The sequence below is a fragment of the Ambystoma mexicanum genome, chromosome 12 (genome assembly GCF_040938575.1).
Source record: "Ambystoma mexicanum isolate Mex_15411 chromosome 12, UKY_AmexF1_1, whole genome shotgun sequence".
NCBI classification, from domain to species: domain Eukaryota; kingdom Metazoa; phylum Chordata; class Amphibia; order Caudata; family Ambystomatidae; genus Ambystoma; species Ambystoma mexicanum.
The window spans coordinates 512,488,233-512,514,181 of record NC_090936.1 but is presented as its reverse complement, the minus strand read 5'-3'; the positions used below and the strand labels follow the sequence as shown (position 1 = coordinate 512,514,181).

The 25,949-nt window shown below is 44.7% G+C and overlaps 1 protein-coding gene across 1 annotated transcript in view; it reads right to left on the bottom strand.

Moving 5' to 3' along the window:
- The window catches only part of RTCB (RNA 2',3'-cyclic phosphate and 5'-OH ligase), a 280,519-nt gene that overhangs the window by 210,172 nt on the left and 44,398 nt on the right, over window positions 1–25,949 (bottom strand). The gene's annotated exons all lie outside the window — the stretch shown is intronic.

Here is a 25,949-nt window from a genome sequence, read left to right as displayed (position 1 = left end):
AAGTTGATGAGTTTATAGGTATATGGCTTCATTCCAAAGGTCACGATCAGGTGACCAGTAAAATATATAAACTCAAGATGAGTGCAGGAATTTGATGATACAGGGTAGCATAAAAGCACTCAACAAGGGAACGCACACACACCATAGTTATCTAAACATGCTCTCAATACAGCTTTAGCAAAACAGGTATGTTATAAGTAGCTTCAATGGAGGGAGACATTAGGGGTAGTGACTTCTTCAGAAATCACCAGGCGTTCATAAAAATATTTTAGGGCTCAGCATGCAGTGACTTTAGTACATGGAATTAAAACTTACACAAATTCCAATTTCAACCAACAGGATAAACCAAAAAGTAAGCCTGGGGCTATGGTGCAAAGCAGCTGTCAAACTGTGGAACAGTCAATACAAACCGCAAATGTGCCCCTGTGGCACCCAATGCTTTCATACGGGCCCAATGCAGGGATCGAAATAAGGGTTTAATGAGTATGAGCTAAGAGCAGTTGCTGTGCATAACACATCGCCCAGAAAGCAGCAGCCACCTCTGGGGAAAACGCAGCTACTACATAGCGAGCTGCAAAGCAACATTTTATATCATGACTTTTGTTTATTATATATACACACTATAATGCTTTAAATGTCTTCTACGTGTCCTCCGTTATACACATTTCCAAAAAATCAGAGTTAATGTCCGGTGGGTATGGTCACGAATGGCTTTACAAATTTCCATACCTCTAGAAGATGGTCCAAAGGATTTTATTGCAAACATAAAATGGTACTGTATGTTAGGGGGAGGGGTTTATCCCACTGGTGGGCACTCCTCTCTCGACCTCAAGTAGGTTCCACCCCCCCCCCCCCCGATTTTCATAAACGTCCAGTTGGTTTCAGACTAAAGAGTGGTAACCCCTTCAATCTTAAAATCTATTTGTTGTGAGGGCCCAAAGACTGTAGCCTACTCTACACCAAACTCCCTCTGGGACTTACTAACGGTTTTCTACCGCTACGTTTGTTTCCCTGCTTTCAAAAAGCAATGGCTTGGGTTTAAAGTGTCCCTCCCTCCCTCCCTCTCTCTCTCTCTCTCCTCTCCTCTCCTCTCCTCTCCTCTCCTCTCCCCCCCCCCCCTTGGGCCTACTCGCTCCTTTTCCCCCTCTTCCTCTCTCCCCTTTCCACCAAGCTCTTCTCTCCCCCTGATGGTCCGCTCCCCTCCCCTCCACCGCTTATACTCTCCCCTCTTCGGTTCCATGTCATTTCATCACGGGATATTTTTTCGTGGGGTTTTTTACTGCAGATTTATTTTTCCCAAAAAAACCTCAAAATGTTTAATTTTTTTATGTTTAGGGGGTTTACCCTCCCAACCCCCCCCCCATCCCCTTTATTTTTTTATATCCCCGTACACCCACACCCATTTTATATAACATCCGGCGATGAAAGGTCGTCGTACCCTCTCTTCCTCCCCCTTTCTCTCTCTTCGACTACACTCACTCAGGTTCTCACTCATTCACTGCCTCTCTATCTAGTACCACTGCCTGTCACTACCAGTACCTCGCCTCCAATTCTCCTACACCACCACCAGATCAACACTCTGCAGTCCTTTCTCCACCTGTTCTCTTGGCCCATGTTAGGGCAGTTTTTCTAAAGTCCTAGCAAGACTTTATAAAAACCATATCTAAGGCAGTGCAAAAACTCCACTCTTAGTATAAGACTGTACCACCCGAGAACATATCTTAAGAGGGCGAGAGGGCTGTATCTTGGTACAACAAAATTGCAGTATACACATGGTCCAAAGAAACACCATGTATTGTAAAAATAACGATTAGAGGATTCCAAGATGGCCGGCTGCTGAGGTGGATGCGCGCCCCCTGAGCTCCGCACCGGCGGATGAAACGAAAGCCTCCAAAAGCGTATTGCAGCTAATGCATCCACTGGTAACGGCTGATGGGAACGTCTGGGACAGTCGAGGCATCCGGGGTGTAGCGATGTGACCAGTAACAGAGCTGACTGGCGAGGGATTGCCGAGTGGAATTGATTGTGTCGACCGCCCCTCCCCCACTCCCTCCCGGTCCCTGGCGGGCTCTTATAGCTAAGTCAGAGCCACACAAAGCTTCCCGCCCCCTACAGCGGAGATAAAGCGGCCGGACTGCGGGCCCCTCCATGCTTGCTGTGGGGGTCGGAAGAGCACCTGCCGCCGGGGGCGAGACGAGCGAGGACCGCAGAGCCGCGCGGCCTGGACAGCGGTCGCCGGCTGAGTTGAGCAATCCCGGGTCCGTTTGGATCTCCGGAGCCCCACCAGCAGCTCCCCCTCCTCCCCACCGCAGTCTGAAATAACCAGGGCCGTAGTCGTCGAGTCGCGGTCCTCCCTGCGCCCTCTGGCTGTGGGGCGCTGGGCGCCGTAGTTGGAGACTTTACAGTCCCGACCTGGTGCGCGTCCCCGGGAGCAGCGACTGTAAACACAGGTCCTGCAGGCCCTCGGTGCGATTCGGAGGGCGCGGCGCAACGGCCAAGCTGATAACTGCGGGTCACTTGGGCTCGCCAACTTCGGAGACCAACACAGCTGCCAAGGTGAAAGGTGCCCCCCCCTCTTCATCTTCCTCCACAGAGGTTGCCACCAGTTGGGCCACAATTCCGGGAGGAGGGGGGGGGGGGGGACTACAGATCCACTTGCACCCCCAGGAAGAACAGTGAGTGCTGTCACCAGGCCCAATAGAGTGTTGGGGGACACTCACTTAACTCATCAAGCACCACGGCCTGTTGGTCCATGACACTAAGTGAACCCCCTCACTCTCCAGAGAACCCCGTGCTCCTGGGTGACCAAAGAGAACAGTCGGATCAACAGACACAGCAAGTTAGTTGAAATTTGCACTGCCCACCTTGTGCCCGCAACTAATTTCTACGCCCAACCAAGGTCCATGCGAGCCAACTGTCTGGTGTAACAAGCGCACTGAAACGGCGCACAGCTCACCGTCCCGTCTGACTTAGTGCACAGGGGTCTGACCGCATCGACCCTAAACTCCACTAGCTTGGTGGCTATCGGGATCCCGCTCAGCAGTGTACACTCTGAAGAGAAAGCGACTCACCCGGGCCAAGACCCCAGTTCAGATACCAGAACCAAAAGCACCCCGCCTAGGACGAAAGGTTCGCCAAAGAAACGAGAACTCCAGCTGGCCAAGTACTGGGGACAGGCGAAACATCTGGATCAAACCCCGCAGCAAGTACAACCGGACCTATCTGAGCTAACACCTGACACGCCTCAGAGAGCCATGGATACCGACAAAGAACATTTGCTGGCCTGTCTGAAGGGTATGGAATCCAGAATGACAACAGCATTCCAGACTCAAATAGGTCAGCTGAGGGAAGATATAAAGGCCTCCCTGCAAGAAATCCGTAAAGAGGTAAACTAACTCGGTGATCGAGTTGACACGGTGGAAAATGGCCTCTCTAACTTGTCTGAGGAATCCAAGCAATCTAGCCTTCTACTAGACCAAATAGCCGTCGCCACAAACAATCTTGAGCTACAGACAGAGGACCTTGAAAATAGGTCGAGACGGTCAACATACGGGTCAAGGGCCTGTCGGAATCAGTCCCGGACAGCGACCTCCGAGAGACACTACAACTGGCCTTCAGTAACATACTACGGGATCCTGCACCAGAATCTATAGGGTTCGATAGAATACACAGAGTTGGCCCTAAAAGGAATGACCCTGGTGCTCGCCCTCGAGATGTGCTGGTGGCCCTCACCTCATTCACAACAAAAGAATGCATCCTGAAGGTCGCCAGATCCAGCACGGGCCCGTCAATCAATGGCCATGAGGTTAAATTGTTCCAGGATCTTGTTCTCTCTACTCTCCACAAGCGTAGACTCATGCGTCCAGTGACTAAAACCCTACAGGAGAAACAAATCCCCTACAGATGAGCATATCCCTTCGGCCTGCTGTTTAAATGGGAGGGCAGACAAAGGAGAATCAGTACATGTGAGGAGGGTCAAGCCTTACTAAACATGGAGGAAGTCCCGGGCTGTCCGGATAATGACACGGCACGAAAGCTACAGGATACAGGGCCTAACCCATGGGACTGGTCCACTTCGCGCAGAAGCAGACAGAGGGGAGAATCAAAAATAGGAGACACACAAAAGAACTAAGATCACTAGAAAACTAACACTACCACACTATTGCTGTGTAGGTGCCCAGACGGCGATCTGTGGATCCACACGCTGTAATATACATAAGCTGCTATAAGCTGTCGGTGCGGAGACAGGCATTGCCAATCCATGGAATCCAAAACGAGACCCGACAATTCCGGGCTTCTCGTCCCTTGTAAACTGGTGATCAACCCGACGCCCCAACTAGTTAATGTGGAGGATTCGAAGGAATCTGGGTTGTGGGGTACGCAGGGGGGGCATGGGGGGGTGGAGGGAGGTGGGGCAGGAGGGACTGGGTGGGTGTTGGGAAAGTTATCAGAGGTCGGCGCAAGGAAGTGAGACTAAGGGCTATGGAAAGGTCCTAAAGGGTAGGGGGAGGGCGACGCCGGTGCAACCCATTACATTTCAAAAGTGCAAATCGTCTCCTAAATATGGATGGCTGAATCCAATATAGTTTCCCTGAATGTTCAGGTTATTCTCGATAGACTAGTAAAGATGCAGGTAGAAATAGGGATTCTGCAGGAGACGCATCTTCTCCCTAAAGATGAAAAGCACATGGCTCATCGGGCTTTCACGCAACAATATTTTGCATCTAGCGGGGGGGGAAAAAGAGGTGTGGCCATATTAATAGGTAGGCCCCTAGCTTTCCAAAAAACTCAACTTTGCAGGGATAAGGAGGGTCGCTATCTGGGTCTGATCAAAAAGGTAGAATATACACAATCCTGGCCATATATGCTCCTAACGAACGCCAAGATGTGTTTATAACAAACTTACTGGGCAAATTGGGCAGTTGGTGCGAGCAGCCCTTCAGATAACGTGCGTATTGTGCCTTTTTACGCATGTAATTATGGCAAATATGCAGGATTTCATTTTCTACTGCGTACCATGTACGCTTTGATTTATTCATTAAAAAAAACATACTTTCCACCACTAGATGGCACTGTAGAGTTTCTTTTGTCAGCAGCATAGCCTTTCTTACACATGATGGTGAATTTCCAACTGAAAGATCAAATCTGTGACAGATAAGCGAGCAACACAATAAAGCATGCACCCTTTTAAAATGTGTTCATACCCAAAACGTCTAATAGCTTGATATGCCAAAAAGTAAAGTTTGCTTTAATGTCCTTAGTTGAATATTCTTTAATAACCATACATAACATGCTGGAAGTTTGTGACGAATCTCCAAACCTAAGTGAGTTTATGGCACAACTTATTTTTTGGGGGTTTTTTTTAAAGCACTGAAAATGAAGTGGGTAAATCCAGGATCTATTGCCTTTTGCATCTTCTAGTATGCAGGATGTGGAAAATAAAGGTACAGTGATATTATTTTGGCACAAAATGCTGCTATAAGGATTTACATGTTATGATGCTTTACTATGCAATGTAGGGACACACTGGTGTATACTGGTGTTCCTCTGCTAGTGGCTCCAATACTGCTGCATAGAATTGCATTATTGCTGCACTGGCCCTCCCCCATTCTTGTAAAACTGGATTTGAAAGGCAGCCATAGTGTCACCAGCCAGTCAGTGCACCAGAGATTCTAGTATAGCAAACTGTGGTAGAACCAACATTACATTTTTTTCCCCTGTTGCTCCTTGCCACTGAAGGTGCTTGGGCCGTCCAGAGTACTGCCCCACACTCTGCAATGCCCTGTTATGCTAGGATATTGAATCTTTCATTGCACACAATCTACCATTTTCACACTTTCTAGGACCTTCAGGTTCTGCAAGAAGTGGGTGTTTCAAACCCAAAGGAGAGAGCAGTTAACTGATTGTAACATTGAAGCTGCACTAGAATATTCTTATTACAATGAGTAATGAAGGTAGATGCCCCTACACAAGTAAGTTTGCCATTCCTCCACAGTCTCTGAAGTTAGTGCCTCTCCCAACATTTGAAGGGTTAGCCCCAGCCTACATTTTAACCTAGGTGCACCCCTGGATGTGTGCACTTGCATTTTGATAGGCAGGGAGGTGAGAGTCTTTCCCCCAAACTGGTGGTGTTACAGTTTTACTGTGTGTGCTCAGAAAAATGTACTTGAACAAACACAGTAAAACTTTAAAGCTGTTACTTTCAAGAAAGTCTTCTATCACCTCTCTGCATATTGCGCTTTAAAATATACTATTCAATAGTTGTTCTACCCAACTCCTCCCATGGTCTGGTGTGGGGAATAGTTGGGGCAGAGCCTCCAAGTTTGCCCTGTCCATTTTCTGACGTGGCCCCTCCCATCAGGACTTAATTCCCCCCATCCTGCCCCCCCCGAAATGTAGGTTTTGTTGTGCCCATGCATGGGAGTGAGGTCAGGTAGGTCAGCTTACTCTCACAAACGACCCCCACCTCTCCCCTCAAAGTGCTGAAATAAATGGGCGGGAGCCAACACATCTGCAAATATTCCTTTACTTGCTGCCTGTTGTAAACCTGCTCTGTAATGTATAATATATAAAGTTATGCTGGCTGTAGTAAGACGTGTGCTTGCTGTTGGCCTATACCACGAGGCATGGGCCATTACTCCATGCAGGGATGAACGGTTATTAGCCTGAACTGAATAGATTTGCCAATAGCACATGCAGGGAGGCCATGTGCCACTGGCGCATGCAGAAAAGAGATGCTCAGTTAGCATGTGCAGAGAGATGTGCTGCTGCATGTGTACGGAGGATATAGCAATAACAGGTCAAAAGGGAGTATATGTTCTTACATAGCACTTTAGCCAAATTCCTTCAGCTTTTAAGCACTGTGGTAATGGTTATTATCCCATTTCGAATGGTACTTGATTTATTACAGCAAAACAGAGCAGAATGCCAGGGGAGCACTGTTGGGCATTGTGGTGGGGGCTGGCGAGGACCTGTTCGAGTCAAGCTGAATAAGGAAAGGGGAGGGGGAAAATCGGGTACATCTGGCCCCAGAACATTTTGTCAATTTCCAGCACTGATAGTAACTTGTGTGAACGGTCATTCTTCATTATTGCATTTCTTGGATGAAAGAAGCGACTCCTCTGCGCCACACCCATCAAGGTTGCGTCACGTAATTGGAACTTGGGAAGTGCAGACCGCCCTCCTGCCCAGTAGCTTTCCACTCTTTCTTTGGATGCAATGTTTTAGCCTGTGCAACAGGGAGCCCTGCCGTTAAGACTGGCAGAGAGGAGATGTGCTGTTATAGCATGGGTAGAGGAGATTCTATGTTAGCACTCACAGAAAAGAAATGTCTCCATATTACTTAATTAGTAAAGATGTGTCATTTGCACGTGCCATGGAACAGAAGGGCAATTAGCATGCAGAGCCGAGATGTGCTGTTAGCATGTACATAGACAGGATGTGGCGTTTTCACATGCTAACTGCACATCCCGTCGCTGCACAGGATGTGCATTTAGTACGTGCAGGGATGGGATGTGCAGTTAGCATGTGCAGAGAGGATGCGTCCCCATTAGCATGTGCGTAAAAGGCATGTCGTTAGCATGCACATCTCCTCTGTGCACATGCATGCAGTTATCACACATGTACAGAGTTGTCCCACTAGTATGTGCGCAGAGAAGATGCACTATTAGCAGACGAGAAGAGATGTGCCAATAGCATGCACATAGAAGAGATTGGAGGTCACTATGGGTAGAGATATGTCCTGTCAACGTGTACAAATATCAGACTTGCTAAACAGAACATTCAATACGTGAAAACAATGTCTGCCATTAGCATATGCATAGAGATGTGCTGTTAGCATGCGCACAGTGTGAAGGTGCAATTTACACATGCAAATTTGCTCTTCAAATGCTAACAGCACATCTCTGAAAATGCTGAAAGTAGATGTGCCTTTACTATGTGCACAGAGTACTTGGCATACTCGTTAGTATGTGTCAAGAGGAGATGCGTAGCTAGCATGTTCAGAGAGGATATATGCCATTATCAAGTGGAGTGATGTGCGGTTACTTTGTGCCCATACGGCATGTACCGTTTGCATGTGGAGTGAAGGGCTCTGCACAAGCCAGACAACTTTGATCTACAACGCTTTTGGTCTATGGGTCTGATTTTACGTATGCATTGGGTGTATGTGTTGGATAAGTTTTACTCTCGTTCAGAGGACAAAACTCATTTGTACTCTCTTGAAATTGCATTTACTCTCTAATTTGAAAAATAATGTGTAAAATATGCCCACCTCAAAATGTTATCTGGAGCACTGGGTGCGAGGGCCAATTAATTATTGGAGGGGGTTTCAACTGTGACATGGATCCACTCCTGGATAAAACGCTCCCCCACCCCAACGGGTGCGGATCAAAGGAATAGACAGGCTCTGGGACGGTTCTTCAGGGAGCTGGGGGTCATTAAGACCTGGCTTTTCTTTCAGGGGGACAGCAAGGAATATACCCACTATTTGGCGGTACATCTGGGGGTACTCTAGAATTGATATGATCCTTGTCTCAACTACGCTAATCCCGCAAATAACCGGAGTAGATATTGGTGTGGAATATCACTCAGACCACGCGCCAGTGATAGTGGGGGTGACCTGGAGGGCGGGGGAACACAAATGTAGACAACCCTGGAGATTAAATGAAATCCTATTGAGAGACATCGCACTTAGAGCACATATTGAGACTTCCAAGAAAATGATAATGGGGAAACTAGCTGAGGGACAATATGGGAAGGCGGTGATTAGGGGAGAATTCATGTCACACGCTGCGGCATACTACAGAGAAAGAGCATTAGTAACACGCTGGTTGGAAACTGAGGTGAAAAATGCAGGACTGCAACACAAATCCTGCCGCTTGAGAAAATCCCTGCGACTACTGCGTAAGATCAGAGCCCAACTCGAGCACCATACAGCGGACCAGATGGCCCACTCAATCCTCCACACAAATCAGTCCTACTACATCCACGGGGGCAAGGCACATCGGTTCCTAGCGGCAAAACTGAGGAAACGTAAAGCCCGCAACTACATAGTACAATTGAAGGATGAACGTGGGAAACTGCACACAGCAGAGCTGGACAAAATAAAGAGAATGAAACGTTTCCATGAGACATTCTTAAGACAATGAAAATCTGGACCGCACGCAACAACTCAATTACTTAAACTCTCTACCCCTACCCCAAATCACAGAACAAGACAGAATCAGCCTGGGAAGTCCGATCCTGGCGCAAGAGGTCAGTGACGCTATCTCAGCTTTGCCTACAAACAAAACCCCGGGCCCCGATGGCCTCAGCAATGGGTACTATAAGACCTTCGTTACCCAATTACTTGGCCCATTGACAAAACTATACAATACCATCAGAGAAGAGGGGAGGGTAGGTAACCCCTATTGGTAAGCGTGAACACTCATTCCTTTGCAGAATAATACAGTACCAACACAATTACTTTTGAGAAGAGTGAAACAGTTCAAAGTAAGTAAAACAACTTGTATACTTTCTAAAGGACCTATCAGCAACATAAAAAGTAACAACTTAAGGACACTTTGCAACTTATTCTATTAAAGAGATACAGCTACCACACTAAATTCTTTAGCAAGTAAGTACTTTTCACACTTGTTATAATTTCAAGACAGAAGCCATGTCCTTTAGAGTCCTTCCCTACTCTAGAGCAGGAGTTCTCTCAGAGGCAGAAGAGGGACCCTAGTGGTCTAGGAGCTAGCTATAGGCAGGTCAGGATAAGGTTCAGCTGCAGGAAAGTCAGAGTGCCATATCTTAAACAGTTCACTTCAGAGTTAGTTAAAAGTGTTCAGGGACTTCACTCAGGTCTAGCGCTGGAATGCCTATGGGGAATCTTCTGTGAACAGTATGGGTAGCCACACACACAAACGACACAAGCCTTAAGGTCAGTATTACCCAAGCAAACAGTACCTCAGCTTCTGGATGGTTGCTTCACGATGCAGCAGCACAGGACCCAGTCCATGGAATCTCAGTCTGGTGACAATACAGACAGACACCGGATGGGAGCTTGCAGCAGCAGTCTGAAAAGGCTCCCAACAAAAGATTCTTCTTCAAGGCTTCTTGGGGGTTCGCACCCTTTTACAGGAACCAGATGAAGAACATTGCCGGTCGGATTCTCTTCACTCTCTCGATCCAGCACTCTGATGAGGGGACTTCATAGATTCGAACCGTGTCTCTGGAGGTCCAGCAGGAATCTGACTTCGGAAGACCATGCACTGCACACTGGCTTGAGGTACCTGGGTATTGATGGTTTGTAGCCCAGCAAGGTCGCAGCTTATCAAGGGGTGGCTCAAAATGCAGATCATCTTGAGACTAGTGGGTCTCACCAGCCTCTTGGTAGAAATTGTGATCTTTGGGACCCCTCCCAGGACGATTGGAAGGAAGGGTTAAAACAGGTACCAGTAATACAGCAGGCTCTCCGGTCCCTGGAATTCGTTACAGCTGTCTTTTCTTCATCTTTCTCTTCTGACTTGTCTTCAGTGGTCAACTTGTCAGCAGGATCAGAGTATTTACTTCTCCCTCGCAGACGATCTGGAGCCTTAGCGGGGGAACACAAAGGACTCCCACCGAAGACAAAACTTCAACCAAGATCTTTCCCTGCTAGGACGGCAGAAAACCAACAGGGATACTTAAAAATGGCAAAAAAGAAGGAGCCCACCATTTTAGAAGAATGGTGAAGGAGCCGATTTGACAGCCTGCGAGTAATGGTATAACCACTGCCACCAGCCATTAAAGTTAACTTGCTATTGTAACACAAATATTACCAAGTAAGCAAGAAAGGGGGGCATCTCCCCCAGCACTCTGCATAAGGAGGGATGTGTTGGCTCACTATATAAAATGTAAAGTGGATGGGAATCGCACTTTACTTTTTGGAACAGTTCACCCATGAAATAATTATAAAAATTACAAAGGTAAGCCTAAAAAGGGCAACCCAGCCTAAGGCCAAAAGTTATAGGGAACTATAAATCCATACACACACTATGGAGAGACATAAAAAGGCCAGCCATACAAAGAGTAAAAGACTAGGTGAGGGTGAAAAATATTCCCACTCAACTAGGGACAAGGGAAAAATAATCACCAAGTACGGCAAAAGATTCTGGGGTTGAAACAGGTCAGGAAGATTGATCACATTTATGAAAATCGTACCCAACAGTCCACCTCCGCTCCACCTGACCTCACCCAAACACTTAACATGGCTTTGTTTTATACCCTTCTCTTCCTGTTGTATCCATGCCCCCTACCCCCTCCATTGGTCGTCAGTCTCACCCGACAATAAGGGTCCATCTATGTCTGCTCTTTCCCCTGGGGTCAGGTTTTACACAACAAGTCTTAGGGTTCATAAAGCCCTGTTGGCCCCACCTGTTTTCTCACTTAAGATTCAACTTCATTCCTGGCCCAGAAGTGATCCAGCATTCATACCTTGCTGCCATTTCCATTCGTCACGGTTAATCTTTTAGGAATGGTAAAGTGTGTGGTTCATTGACTGCAGGTATTTCAAAGTCCATGCTGGGACCACCAGTTCCTCTCTGTGCACAAATACGGTGTATATCGATTGCTAGACATGCTGGTAGTTGCGGTTCATAAACAAGATTATTTGAGAATTTAGAGAGCGTGGACTAAGGCCCACAGGCATCTAGGCGCTAAAAGGGGTAGCAAGCCCAGGGCAATCATTAGTTCATACTCGGACTTGAGGTAGAAAAAAAATCAAATGAAAACAAATGGGTTTTCAACTCTCTCCTGAAAGGGAGATATTCAGCAAGTGTTCGCAAAGCTAACAAGAGAGCATTACAGAAGTTTATGGCCAAAACTGAGAAAGAGCGACCACCAATCGCTTTCGCTGATATTTGGGGATCTTGAGAAGCAGATGGGATGCAGAGCGCAAATTTCTTTCAGGACAGTACCTTTCTAATTTCACTTTTAAGTAGTGAGGACCAACATTGCACAGCTCGATGGACAACAAAGAGAATCTTGAATTCAATTCGGGCAGCCACCAGCAGCCAGTGCAAGTGCCTAGCGTGCTGCTGAATTTAGAAGTACCTGCATCTGTTGGACCTGGTACTTGGGCTGTCCCAGGTAGGCATTGCAATAGTACAGGGAGTCCATTATGTTGGACGTCACCGATTTTGTACGGTTTGCTGGGGGAAGCAGAGGGATAATCTTCCTTTGAGCCTTCAGTTTTCCTAAACCAGCATTACAAATAGAGATCCTAGCCTCTAGCAATCCATTTGGAAGAAGTTTCACCCCCAGGCTTCTTAATGAGGCGCAAGGGACCAGACAGGGGCCAAGGGACTCGGGCCAATACTGTGAGTTCCAGAGATGATCCATCCCGTGAGGACAGACTACCAAAACTTCAGTTTTGCTTCCATTCAGTTTGACCCAGTTAGCCAACATCTGGCCGCCTACTTTCTCCAAGCAGTCCGCAATTTCTTAGGGGGCGCTGCTAGGGAGGAGTCCAGCCGGAACACTGTGTATCATTGGCATAAGAATAAAACAGAACTCAACATTCCACGATAAGGTCAGCCAGAAGTCGGACATACAAGTTGAAGAGAAAGGGAGACACAGCTAGATAGAAAAGAACTTGGGCCCTTGGGCATGCCCAACTCCCACACTACACTGCTGGGGCAAGGATGGCTCTGGAAATGGGGCAAGAATGGCTCAGGGGGTAAAAAAAAAAAAAGTATTCCTCATGCTGGAGATCAGATGGGGTCCATGTTCTGCCTTGATGGGGTCAAGTTCCTCACCCGACCCAGTCACAGATTTAACACATTTTCCGTTAGGGCAGAATTTCATTTTGGGGATTCCACTGACCCTTTTTGGGGTCACCTAAACTTTTGCTTTTTTATCCCCTTTTATTTTTGGATCTCTGGCCCATTTTTGTGTTCAGAGTCTTTTACTTAAGTGCCCTGACACTGGAACCCTTTTATATTACAAGGTCCTAGGTAACCCAAAAGGTCCAGAGGTCAGGGAGCTTTTTAAGCACTCCATTTCTGCTCCAGAGTGATTATATCACCGTACATTGGTTTTGGGGAGTAGGCTGGTGGCAGCTGTAATTTAGTTTTGCTTTTCTAGGTGTCCAGGCCGATTTACCACATTGGTAGCCCAATGTACCTTTAGGGTAGCCAATGGGTTACTAATGTATTTTTTTAAGTCCTACCCTCTTTGTTTCTGGGGATTCCTTTGTTCAGTGAAGCCACAAGGCAGTGGCAATATAGATTTTGTATACACATGGCTCACTTTGAGCCCAGCAATGCATTCTCAATCATAGTAGTTAGACTAGACCAGTCACTGACACTGGGATGCCATCACACTGGGTGGTCCTGGGAGTTTGGCAGTCTTTGGGGCCAACACGATTGACAGGCCACCAAAACACTTGTTTGAAACCCCCTGTATGATTGTGTGCTAGCCTAGGCGAGCCACTGAGAGTGTGGGTATATCTAGGGAAAGACACTATCCTTACCCTGAATTCTGCTGAAATGATAAGTACGTTTATTTACCAGACAGAGGTATCTTCTGTATTTTTGGGTAGTTGCAGCAGTTTCAGGACCACATATGGCTATACTGACTGGACCCTGTATCCTGGGCAAAGCTCTGGCTTGGGTTTTCGGCAGCTAGATGTTTTTCCTGGGCTTTGTCAGCTGGGCCAGGCTTCTCAAGCAAGGACCATTTTTCAGGCTGTTTTACCACCGCTTTTTGTGGTTACTGCTTGGGTGGACAAGTACTGGCACCTGGACACTTTTCTGGGCTGTCCCCTACCAGAGTCTTCATGGGACTGTCTTCTGGTGGTGGGATGCCTTCCTGTGTTCGCCGAGCAAAAGGACCCGATTTGCTAGGTTCTTCCATCCTTATGAAGCCAAATTCATTGTTCCTTTCACTTCAGGCTGGTGATTCCATGATAGGAGGGCGAGTGCTGTTCTTTTCAGCCATAAACTGCCTGGGTTTCAAGTCCTTTGGTGACCGGATCCTGCAGCTCACCATGTAGAAGAAGAGCTTTGTTTACCAGGTTGTTTCACATTACTGGAACAGTATTTTCAGGAACAGCGACCGAGAGTACCAAACATCTGGGTCCTGGGTTGTTCTCGATACTTACACCCCACCCACCCCCCCAGCGGACCAAATAGGTAAGATTTTTCCAGGTGTGCTTCAAATGTGTTCCCCCATTAACTTACACTCAAGAAGGATTCCTGCTTGGCTTCATCTTCCCCTGGGGCTGCTGGGTCTCAAACCTGTCCATGAATCCCTTCAAGCAGGTAATTTCTGGTGTTCCCTGGTGGATTGGTGCCATCGCTGCATGTATATGGTAGAACTGGAACTTGCCTTGCTTTCACCACAATCGAAGAATTGTCTATTGACTATGTCCAGTATTGTCGAGGAACATAAACTTGCCATAAACACTTCCAGAAGTAAACTTTATAGGTAGCTACCTGGGCACCCTCTGGGTCGCTGGAGTTGAGGGCCAAAGATTAGAATGTGAGCTTGTGCCCCAGATTTTCTCTACAATTTTGAAGTCCTGCATTACATTCTTGTTTAGGAATTGTGTTACACAGCTCCACTTGTGGTTACTTATATATTATTGTCTCCCCCTACATTGTAATGAACGTTCGTGATTAGCATGATCAGCCCCATTTATTCTTATCATATTTGGTGCTCCTGAATGTATCTGCATTTGTCAAGTCCTCCCATACACTCCTGCCACTGAAATGCCTTGTTAATGTGCAACACTTGTCGCAGAACTGTCTTTTCTAGGAGTTGGAGGAGTCCTTAACGGCTTGTGCTGCAAGACAAAACTAATCTGTTCTTTTTGGAATTATGTTTCATAGTGGAACCCCTTTTCTCTCTCCTCTAGGTCCATACATTTACTGTGACATGTGCATTAGGATCATCGTTTCTATGAGCTAGAGGGCTAGGAATACTGCATTCATTGTTGCTGTGGCCACTTGGGTCATGATAATTACTTGGATGCAAGGACGTACTGTGTCAAGGGGTCCTCTCCTCCTCAGACTATGTGCATGTACACTGTCCATCACTAGGTAATGGGCTTGCATATTAGTGGTAGGGGTAGATGGGTCTTCATTGACAGTTTTCTATACATACACTTGTCCCATCCTGCGTTACGGGTCGCTAAAGTACTTATTTTTAACATGATATTATGAGTGTTACGTTCATAAAGTCAGAGTATTTTTTTCAGTATACCAGTTTGATGCGTTTTATTTGGTCATTGTGTGGACACACTAATCCTCTGTAACAGCTGTCCTTCTCCCCAAAGTCATGCCCAACGGCTCTGCCATGTCTGCCACTTTCATAAGTGTTTGGCTTCCCTTTTGGTTCGATTTGTTGCTCTGCCATTAAATTAGCTAGTTGCATATTCCTCACCAGAGGCCTGTGCAAAAGAATCTCCAACACTAGCCAACTTATATTTGCTAACCATCACTAAGGGAGTATATAAATGCAGTGTAAAATAGCCTTAAGTTCACATGGTATTATGGAGTACTTGCCATGAATGTAATCCTATGTAAAACACTTAACTGATTGGCGTGTGTGTGTGTGAATGTGCTTGGTAATTAAATGGCAATTTGTCAGAATGAAGTCTACATTTGTTTATTGCAGGGGAGATTTAAAACATGTATTTCCTCAAATATGCTGAATTGAGAAAAAAAAATCAGTTGTCAAGTGTGATTAAAACCTTAGTGATAATAATGAACATACGTTTTCTAATATAATAATGAGCTGTTCCAGGACAAACAAGAATTGTTTTTTTAAAATGGCATTCAAAATTTTAATTAAGAGGAAGGTCTAAACAATGACGGGACTTTGTAACAGACATCCAGATCCAAATTCTCATGGAGGGGTAACTCAGGCACTCTGATCAAGTCTCATATCATCTAGAAGTTGGTGAGAAACTAAAAATGGGCCTCCTTGACAAGACTCCAGTTCACAATAAATTAAAGATAATATTTAAAGGCGAACAGCGATGATTAGCTACTTTAAAACACTGACGTAATGCATAATAGCATCTTGGAGAGCAGCATAAAATGTGCAGAAATATCCTAACTAGCCCGAAACATAAGCCCTCCAGGTTACTCAGTTTTCTCTGCAAGGCAAAGATAGGAGACAGGCTACTTCAGAAAGGAGCAAATGAAAAATAGGACTCCAGGAAACACGTTGGCCTTGTGTACATACTGTAATCAAACACTCAGGCTCTAACATAGTTGCATAACCCCAAAAACTGTTGCATCCGTTTCACTGCGTTTGGTTTCGAGGTTTTCATAATTGCCTCGGCTCCTTTAGGTGTCACTTTCTTTCATGTGCAATCAACTGACCTATGTATTACACCTCTTCTTGGCAGTTTTGTAACTTCTCCTTGACTACCTTAAATCCCTTGTCTGCTAGAATAGTCATCAACTGAACAGAATCTTGTCTGCACTCTGTGGTGCTACAAATTAAAATGTCATCTACGTACTGCATCACTGCACTCTTGATATCAATATTGCCTAATATTAGCATGCCCACACTTAGTTAGAACTGTGAAAGTTAGCAAGTCCACTCTTAGATGGAATTGTGAAAGCTAGTATGTCCACTCTTAGATGGAATTGTGAAAGCTAGCATGTCCACTCTTAGATGGGATTGTGAAAGTTAGCATGTCCACTCTTAGATGGAATTGTGAATATTATCATGCCCACACTTAGATGGAACTGTGAAAGTTAGCATGTCCACTCTTAGATGGAATTGTGAAAGATAGCATGTCCAATAGCCTCTCTGTGATTCTAGAAATGTGCCCAACAGCCCCGCTGAATTTAGAAGTGTGCCCCGTAGCCTCTCTGTGAATTAAGAAGTACGCCCAATAGCCTCCCGTGGAAAGTTGAATATAGAAGTGTACCCAATAACCTCTCTGTGAATTTAGAAGTCTCTGAAAGGGCATGTAACCCATCATATCTCACCAACACGCTTACTCTCTCCTTACATCACCACTCAAATAGAACACAGAGATACTATGACACCATTCGGTATAGCTGTTCTCATATCAACATTTGCCGCTCACCCCACATCACTAAGTAATCACTGCTGGTTACGCACCCCCCAGCGAGGCGTTCTCCTCAGGCCTAACGCAGCCACATCCGATCTGGATGAATCCTGCCAGAACGGACACATACTCCTGACCTCTCAACCACCACACCTACCGCTAGAAAGCAGCTATTACACCGATACCGCACGAGCTGTACACATACCCGGTGCTCACACGCACCTTTTTGACTCTCTCTACTCTCTCTACTGATATGAACTTCGGTTCCCAAGGGCGTTCAACCTACCAGCGCCTTCAGACCATACCAATGGTATATAAGGCGCTATATAAGTGCAAAATAACATAACTAAATCCATCTGTAGAACTCCATTGAAGATTGATGGGGACTCGCAGTACCCTTGGGGCAAACAAGAATGTTTCAGTCGAGTTTGGCAGAACGTAAGTCAAGTCTTGCGAGTCCTTGTGCAACGGGATAGAGCAAAATGCATTCTTTAAATCGATCACTGTGAAATATCGAGCTTCCACCGGGATACCGCACAGTATCGTCGCCTGATTAGGAACTAGAGGAAACTGAATCTACAATCTGGTCTCATGGTCTCATATCTTGAATAAATCTCCACAATCCTCATTTATATTTTTTGATCGGATACACAGCAGTATTACACAATGATTCTGATGGCACCCGAATCCCTTGTTTCATCAGTGCTAAAATGATCTGAAATATATCTTCATCAGTTTCTCGAGACATGGGGTACTATTTTGCTCGAGGTAAAAATCGCTCCTGTCTTAAGCTTTATTTTAACTTCACCTTTTCCATTCAATAAACATACATCATAAGGGCCTGTGGTCCAAAGGACGCTTGGCACCTTTTCCAAGTCTTCCTGAAAAAATTCTGGATGTTGCCGCATTATCGCCATTCGCTGTGGGACCTCCCCTTTTCTATCCTTATCCAGTATCTAATGCTCGTGAAGAACACCACTTCATCGTCCGTTTGATCTTCCCTGAACAGATCATCAGTTATGTCAGTCAATCTGTACCTTTCCTCGAGAGCTATTACTTTTCTCCATGGTCTACCCTCATCATCTACTCCTTCAGGCATTGCCATTTCCCTTCGTACTATGGCTGCTTCCAATTTCTATAATCTCGGGATCTGCAGGAAGGCCTCACAGAGCCACTTGCCCTGTGAACGCCAGTATAAATTCTCCCACATTTAAATAGTTATTCCTAGAGCGGAGCACACTATTCCTTGATCAGTAAATGAAATGGTCAGGTTTAGTTTTGTCATTAAATCCCTACCCAAAATGTTAACAGTGTCTGTTGTGAATATAAAAAAGAACAGACATGTCATTTTCTCCTATAGAGACTGGTAATTTCTCACTAAAAGGAACTCTACTCGTAGCTCCAGAAAACCCTTGAGCATTCATGGCAATTCCCGGCATTGGATGCTTTCCTTCTCCTGTACACGAATGAGTTGCTCCAGTGTCTACAAGAAAAGAAAAGAATTTGCCTCCTATCGTCACATCGACCCTTGGTTCCTCTTGGGAGTCTAGTGTCACTGCTAGTACCAACATGTCACCCAGTGAGCTGTCCTATTGTGGATACAGGCTCATCCCCGTCCCTGCGACAGGATTCCCCTCCTACCACAGTGACACCTCCTAATCTGGGTGTCAGTACTTGTCCTGTATTTGCACTCTGCTGTATCTGCATAGGGGCTTGTTGCAACTGGCGTTGTGGTGTATTCATTTGCACTTGTTCTTGCGGTTGTACCTGCTGCACTCGCAGCACTTGTGTCTGATAAGGTGTATGATCCTGGGAAAAGCCCTCTTTAGAGTGCGTGCTATAGGGTGCCCCCCCTCTTGAAAACGGACCATTCTGTACATTCCCTTGGCTCCCACGTGTGTACAATATACCCAGTCATCCCACAAGTCCAACATACTGGAGGTGGCCACCTGGCAAGCCCTCCTTGGTTACATCCTCCCCGAGTACTCTGGTTCTCATTCTGTGTACTTTGAAATCCAACTTGATTATTTTGGAATCCACCTCATCTTCCTCTATAGCCTATACCTCTGCCTCGTGGCACAAACCCATATCCACCTTGATACATCGGGCGCAGATTACTCGCCTGCGATGCCCCTGTTGCTTCCTGCATTCCCAATCCTTCTCAGCTTGTCATTACCTCCCCTTCTACAGCAAATTGACAACTTTTTTCTGTGAACTAACTTGGCTTCCTCGATTTTCCTATTCTCATCTGGCTCAGGCAATCCCCGACATAAAATGTGGTAAAATAATGCCACTGTCTTGTCCCACGGCTTGCAAGTTTCAAGATGCCATTTCTCGTGACTATCCTGAATGTAAGCAATAGGGTCTTCATCTTACTTCATCTCTCGTGTCATAATTGCACCCATATCTGATGCGTCGGGATACTGTACACTGAGGGCCCTTCAAACGTCTGCTCTACAATTATTAAAACCGCTCCATCATGTGCTGTATTTTATCATGCGCTGTATTTTGTGCTTTCACACTTGAATATCCCGCTATTCTCCATATGTCATCAGCCCTTTCCCCAAGAATAGCTGCCAGAAGACCTTTTATGTCCCCTATGGCCAACGTGTTTCCTCCTGTCATTTTTTCTAATTCATATATCCATTTCCCAGCGCACAAAGGCAAACTCAGGAGCTTACTCCTTAGATTATCCTTGTTAATCTGTGGCCATGGGATATACCGTGGTCTTGCTCCCCCTTTTTCTAACAAGAGAAATTGCATAAATCCTACCCCAGAGTCGGATCCCACTATTAGTCTATCCATGGCAGGGATGATCGCCCCCATCCGTCTCCTTGTGGGTAACTACCTTAACCTGCTCACATATGGCGGCCACTATCGTCCTCGGGGACGCTCAGGATATGCTATGGGATCTGGCGTCCTATCTTTAGGCTGTTCCAGATTCGACCATCTTACTTCTTTATCCATTTGCAGACTTCAGGGGCGCACACGCTCCCTCATTCTACCCAGAGACCAGACTCCCGTTCCTCATCTGACATGTCTTGTCCCCAACTAGTGTGACCATCATCCCCTTCACCCTTATCCAGATTCAGTCTACTTAAAGACAATGCTCTACGTCCGTTACTGAACGGATTTTCTTCTTCGCTCCATAATGGAAATACTGGGGATTGATCACTTTTTCCTTGAATTCCATACTTGCTACCTTGCTTTAACGGTTGATAGACCTCGTCAATCCTTTCTTCAATGCTTTCTGCATCTAATCTTTCTTCTTAATACTACTCTAGATGCTGCTGGTGTTGCTTCCATTATCGGAAGGAACTCTTCTTTTCTGTCCCATCGTATTTCTAGGCTTGGACCTACTGGTTTACTTATGAACGAGGCTAGTCTCAAGACCTAGTCTCCTTTTTCGTTCCATTTCTTCGTCTATTTCTCTTTGCTTTCTAGCATCACTTCTAATTCTTTCTTCCTCTTGCCTTTGTTCTTCTCCGTTCATTATTCCTTCCCTTCTTTCCTCTTCTTATCTTCATCTCTGTAATCTTGTCCCTTAGTCTTTGGGCTTCCTCCTCTTCCCTCTTCCTTTCCCTTCTATCCCCATCTTCTATCGCTCTGTCCATGGTCATACTTTCTTTGTTCTTCTGCCCGTTCTTTTCCCTCTTGCTCCTCCTGATATATCTGCTCTCGTCGCTCCCTGTTCTTCCTTTTTCTGCTAGTCTTCTCTCAATCTCTTCTCTCGTTTGTTATCCTTTCTTTCTTTTTCATCCTGGTCTTCTCTTTGCCCAACTTCCTCAGTACTTTTCCCATCTAGTTTAAGTAATATCTGTCCTCCCATCCATTCGTTCTGCACGAGTGCCATCTCGTCAGCCTTCTCCTTCTCTCCTTTCCATCTCTTCATCTCCTATTTCTTTTTTTTTTGACAACTTTAAAGATTTATCAAAAGAAATACATATCATTCCAAAACAACAATTGTGATAACAAGAAAACGACAAATAAAACGGAAAAAGCATTATACATTATCTCTACTAATCGCAACAAACCTAATTTAAAATGATAACTAGCAAAAAATCAGAGGAAAATAAGAGAAAAAATAAAAATACACAACCACACAACCACACAACACACACAATAAAAAGAACACAACAGTAAATTAACCACTCTGAAACAAAAACCATCGCCCATCAGCACTTAATTCACACAGAGTTCATTAAAAGCCTCCCACTGTTCCTTATAAAATTCTTCTTTATGTAAAGCATAATACTTAATCCTCTCAAATCTTGACAGCAACTGCACCTGCGATAACCATTCATCAATACTTGGTTTCTTTCTCGTCTTCCAGAGGCGTAAAATTTGACGAGTCGCCACCAAAAACACCTTATTAGCCCAACACAGAGTCGCATAGCTAAAGTGACGAGTGCCCACTGGTGATTTCAAAAGAACTGACGATTGTGTCCTTGGAAAAGAGATGTTCCCGACCAAATCAACTCTATCCAAAACTTCACTCCAAAAACCTTTAACCCTCGAACAATTCCATAACATGTGAAGGAAAGTGCCTTCCTCCGTAGAACAACTCCAACACATACTATCCTCCCTTAAACCAAATCTGTGCATTTTAACTGGAGTTCAAAACAGACGCCCCAAAATCCACTGTTGAATATATCGTAAATTTAGATCAATTTTCATCCTAACTGGAACCTTCCATATAACCTCCCAATCCTGCATAGAAATATCTCCACCCAGTTCAGCACAGCACATAAGTCTAAGAGCATTCCATGAAGATCTAAATTTCTCTTCTACCGGGAACAACCTCAAATAACTAGACACTGCACGAGGCGCAACTACAATAAAACTACACCTTTCTGGTCTTTGTAACAAAGGGTCAGTAAGCATTAATACTCTCTCAGAAATCAAATCTCTCAACAATCTATATCTCCCCATTTCCCTATTATGTAGCATAAACTTCCGCTTCAGAGACTCAAAAGATATCATACCGTCATCATCCCATATGTCTCTAATAAGTAATATACCCTTGTTCGTCCAACTCCTCCAGCATAGCATCTTATTATTGATCTGCAACCCCGGATTCTGCCAAATGGAGGCCTCCCCATAGAAATGAAGTCCCTGCCCTCCACTTACAATCAATGATGTGACTTCATCTTTGGAAGCATGGACAGCCTGCAATGTACTGACCGATTTAGGTAACTTTCCAAGAGAGTACAGTGATTCAATTTGCAAGGGTCTCATCTTAAACTGTTCTATCTGAGCCCAAACTGGAATGTCTGATTCATTCAACGAGAAATACGATATACATTTTTTAATCAAAAACCTTTTGTAGTAATTTTCAATGTTAGGATAACCAAAACCCCCCTCATGTACACTCCTAACCATTAAATACCTGGGTATCCTTGGTTTCCTTGAAACTCCCCATAGAAACTCCTGAAAGACCCGATCCACACGGCCCAAAACTTTTTTCGTAAACCTTAAAAGGTAGCGATTGAATAATGTACAAAACCTTTGCCCAGATAGATAAAGAGAGTCTACTCCACCTACGGAGCATAGTCCTCATGCTTTCCAGAACTTTATCTATATTGAACTCCACCATACCTTTCACATCTCTAGACAAAAAGACACCTAAATATTTCACTCTATAGTTTCCCCATTTACAATTCCAATCTAATAATCGTCTACACACCTGAGCGTCTCGAGCTGGAAACACAACCGTCTTCTCCCAATTAACTTTATAACCTGAGAGCCCACCAAACTCAGAAATCATATTCTTCAAGATGTTTCCCCCCTCTACAGGATTACTAAGAATAATAACTATATCATCAGCATACGCCAAAACCTTAACTTCAACTTCACCAACTATAAAACCGGATCGGCAATCCGACTGCCGAATATATGACAAAAATGGCTCAAGAGCCAAATTAAAAAGGTAAGGTGATAGTGGACATCCTTGACGTGTGCCTTTAAATAATCTAAAAGAAGATGAAAGTACCCCATTCACCCAGACCTTTGCACTAATACCCGACTGTAATGCCCCCACAGCATTTATAAATAGGGGACCAAAACCCATCTTAACCAAAGTAAAATTTAAAAAAGCCCAAGCCACATTATCAAATGCCTTCTCAGCGTCAGGAAATATGAAAATCAGATCATCAATTCCTGAGGATGACAAATTCAAAATATCCAAGAGAGTCCTAATATTATCATATCCATGGCGTTGCTTCATAAAACCCACTTGAGACCTACCAATTAACAAACCCATATATTTATCCAACCTGGAAGTCAAAATTTTCGTAAATAATTTTGCATCCACATTCAAAAGTGAAATGGGGCGATAATTACAACAATTTGATGCATCTTTCCCCTCCTTGGGGATTACCGTAATCACTGCCTCCCTCATTGAAGGACATAAAACCCCCTCCATAAGAAACCGATTATAGAGTTCACATAATTCTGGAGCTAGCTGCTCAGCAAAAGATTGGTAAAACTCAGTCGGCAGTCCATCTGGGCCAGGTGACTTACCAGACTTCATTTTAATAATGGCCTCTATCACCTCTTCCACTAAAATAGGAGCATCCAGAAATTCTCTGGCCTCAGACAGACAAGGAACTTCAATCTTATCAAAGAACTCCACCAGATCACTTTCTAACAGCACATGCTCTTCAGAGTATAACAATTCATAATAATTGCAAAAACACTCACCAATATCCTTCCTTTTCACAATAATGCTACCAGACTCATCTTTTATTTTCTGGACAAAAGACCTCTCGCACAAACACTTCAACCTATTCGCAAGCAATTTACCCCCAGAATCCCCTCTCTCCCAGAAGCGTGGTTTAGAATAAAAAGTCCCACGGTCTGCTTGAATCTCAGACTCCAGACGCAACTGCTCATACAACCTTTCCATCTTTAAACGATCCCTCACTGATCCAGTACGAGCATAAGCCGATTGTGATTTACCCAGATCCAGCTCAAGATCTCTCATTTTTGCCTCCCCTTCCTTCCTCACTCTAGATGTCCCAAGTAATCAATTCACACCTAGCTGAGGCCTTAAACGCATCCCAAACCATTAAACTATCAGCCAAACCCTTATTTACAGCAAAATAGTCTGACACAAAACCAGAAAGCGATTGTAATGCTTTTTCCTCTTTCAGAATAAATGGTTTTAGCCTCCACCTAGCAGAATCCGGAGAGTGCGGAGCAAGACACAATCTAACCAAAACTAATGAATGATCCAAAAGATGCCGCTCACACATTCTAGCTTCGATTATCGTCTCAGCCATATGATCTGATATAAGTAAATAGTCAATCCTTGAAAAGGAATCATGAACCGGAGAGTAAAATGAATACTCTACTGTCTTCGGATGCAAGACTCTCCAAGAGTCAATCAAATCAAAAGGTATCCACAAAATCACAAAATTCTCTACTAGATCTGTGGCCAGTAAAGGAGCACGCCGAAGATCTATCCTATTTGAAGTCCATAACACAATTGAAATCCCCACCTAAAATGATTACTTCTCCCCTCATGTCAGCCAGAAGTTTAGTTACAGTATCAAAAAAGAGACCCCCCACTGCACATGGGCCATAAACTGAGCCAATTGTAAACAGCCTATCTTCAAATTTCAAATCAACTAAAATGACCCGACCTGCATCGTCCATAACTATCTTATCAACACTTACACCCAACCCCCCTCTAACCAAAATTCCAACTCCTCGTGAATTAGTAGAATAACCATTCAACCACACCTTCGTATATCTAGAATTAGTAAGGAGGTTCTCAGTGCCATCCTCAAGGCGTGTCTCTTGAAATAGAACCACATCAATATTTTCCCTCCATAATCTGGATAGAATGTTTTTCCTTTTAGAAGAACACCTCATACCTTTAACATTCCAAGTACCAATAGTCAATAAGCCCATATTTAGTTCCCTCTAAAGCAAAAATCAGCAGAATCACCATTCACATGACCTCAATAAAGTGCATTACATCAAAATGATGAACAATAAGCAATTGACAATGGATGATCGAGTCAGAGCAAAAAACACACACCTTGCTAAACAGACAAATAAAACAAAAGACACAAAGATACAAGTAAATTGAACAAAAAAAGAGCCCAACAGCGATTGGGCCCACTATGAGTTACAATATATACAAAACTAGACCTATTCATGACCACCCTCCAGAAAGCTGTGCCCAAATTTAAAAGGTATAAACTATCTAGACAGTGCAACAAGTACAAGTCGTGAACAACAAGTAATATTCCCCCCAAACAGGAACCTGAGAAAGCCTCAGCAAAACCCCAAAAGACCCATCACTCCAAAAATGCTGGCGCTACTATGTATATAGTCTCAGACAAACTCACCACTGCAAACAAACCTTTATCCATCAGCAGCCACTCAAAACAAGCGACCCATGACCAAATCAAGATATATATAAAACAATGTCTCGTCCGTGCTTAGTGGCACAGTGACTACAGTGCGCAAACAATTGAATAGAAGAGAAAGGGAAAGAGAGTAGTACTCCACGTTGGCCCTACACAAAAGCACATAGACAACCTTATCACAGTACACACATCAGCACAAGATTGCTAGATCACATGGGAAAAGTAAACGCACACCACCAAAACGCTTAGCCATAACAACAGTGCCATAGACTACTTGCACTAACCCCAGCAACCACAATATGTATTACTACAAGGGTGCTACCGAAACTATTGCACAAACAGTGACACACAAGACCCAGAGAAAAGGCGCCCCGGAATACATTATCAACATAAAAGCATCACATGTCAAGTAGTAAGCAAAAACATATACTTCCCCACCAATCCACTAACACCAAGGTAAATGTTCAGTTGTATCACGTCATTCTTATGAGCATTTTTCAAAAATTATACCA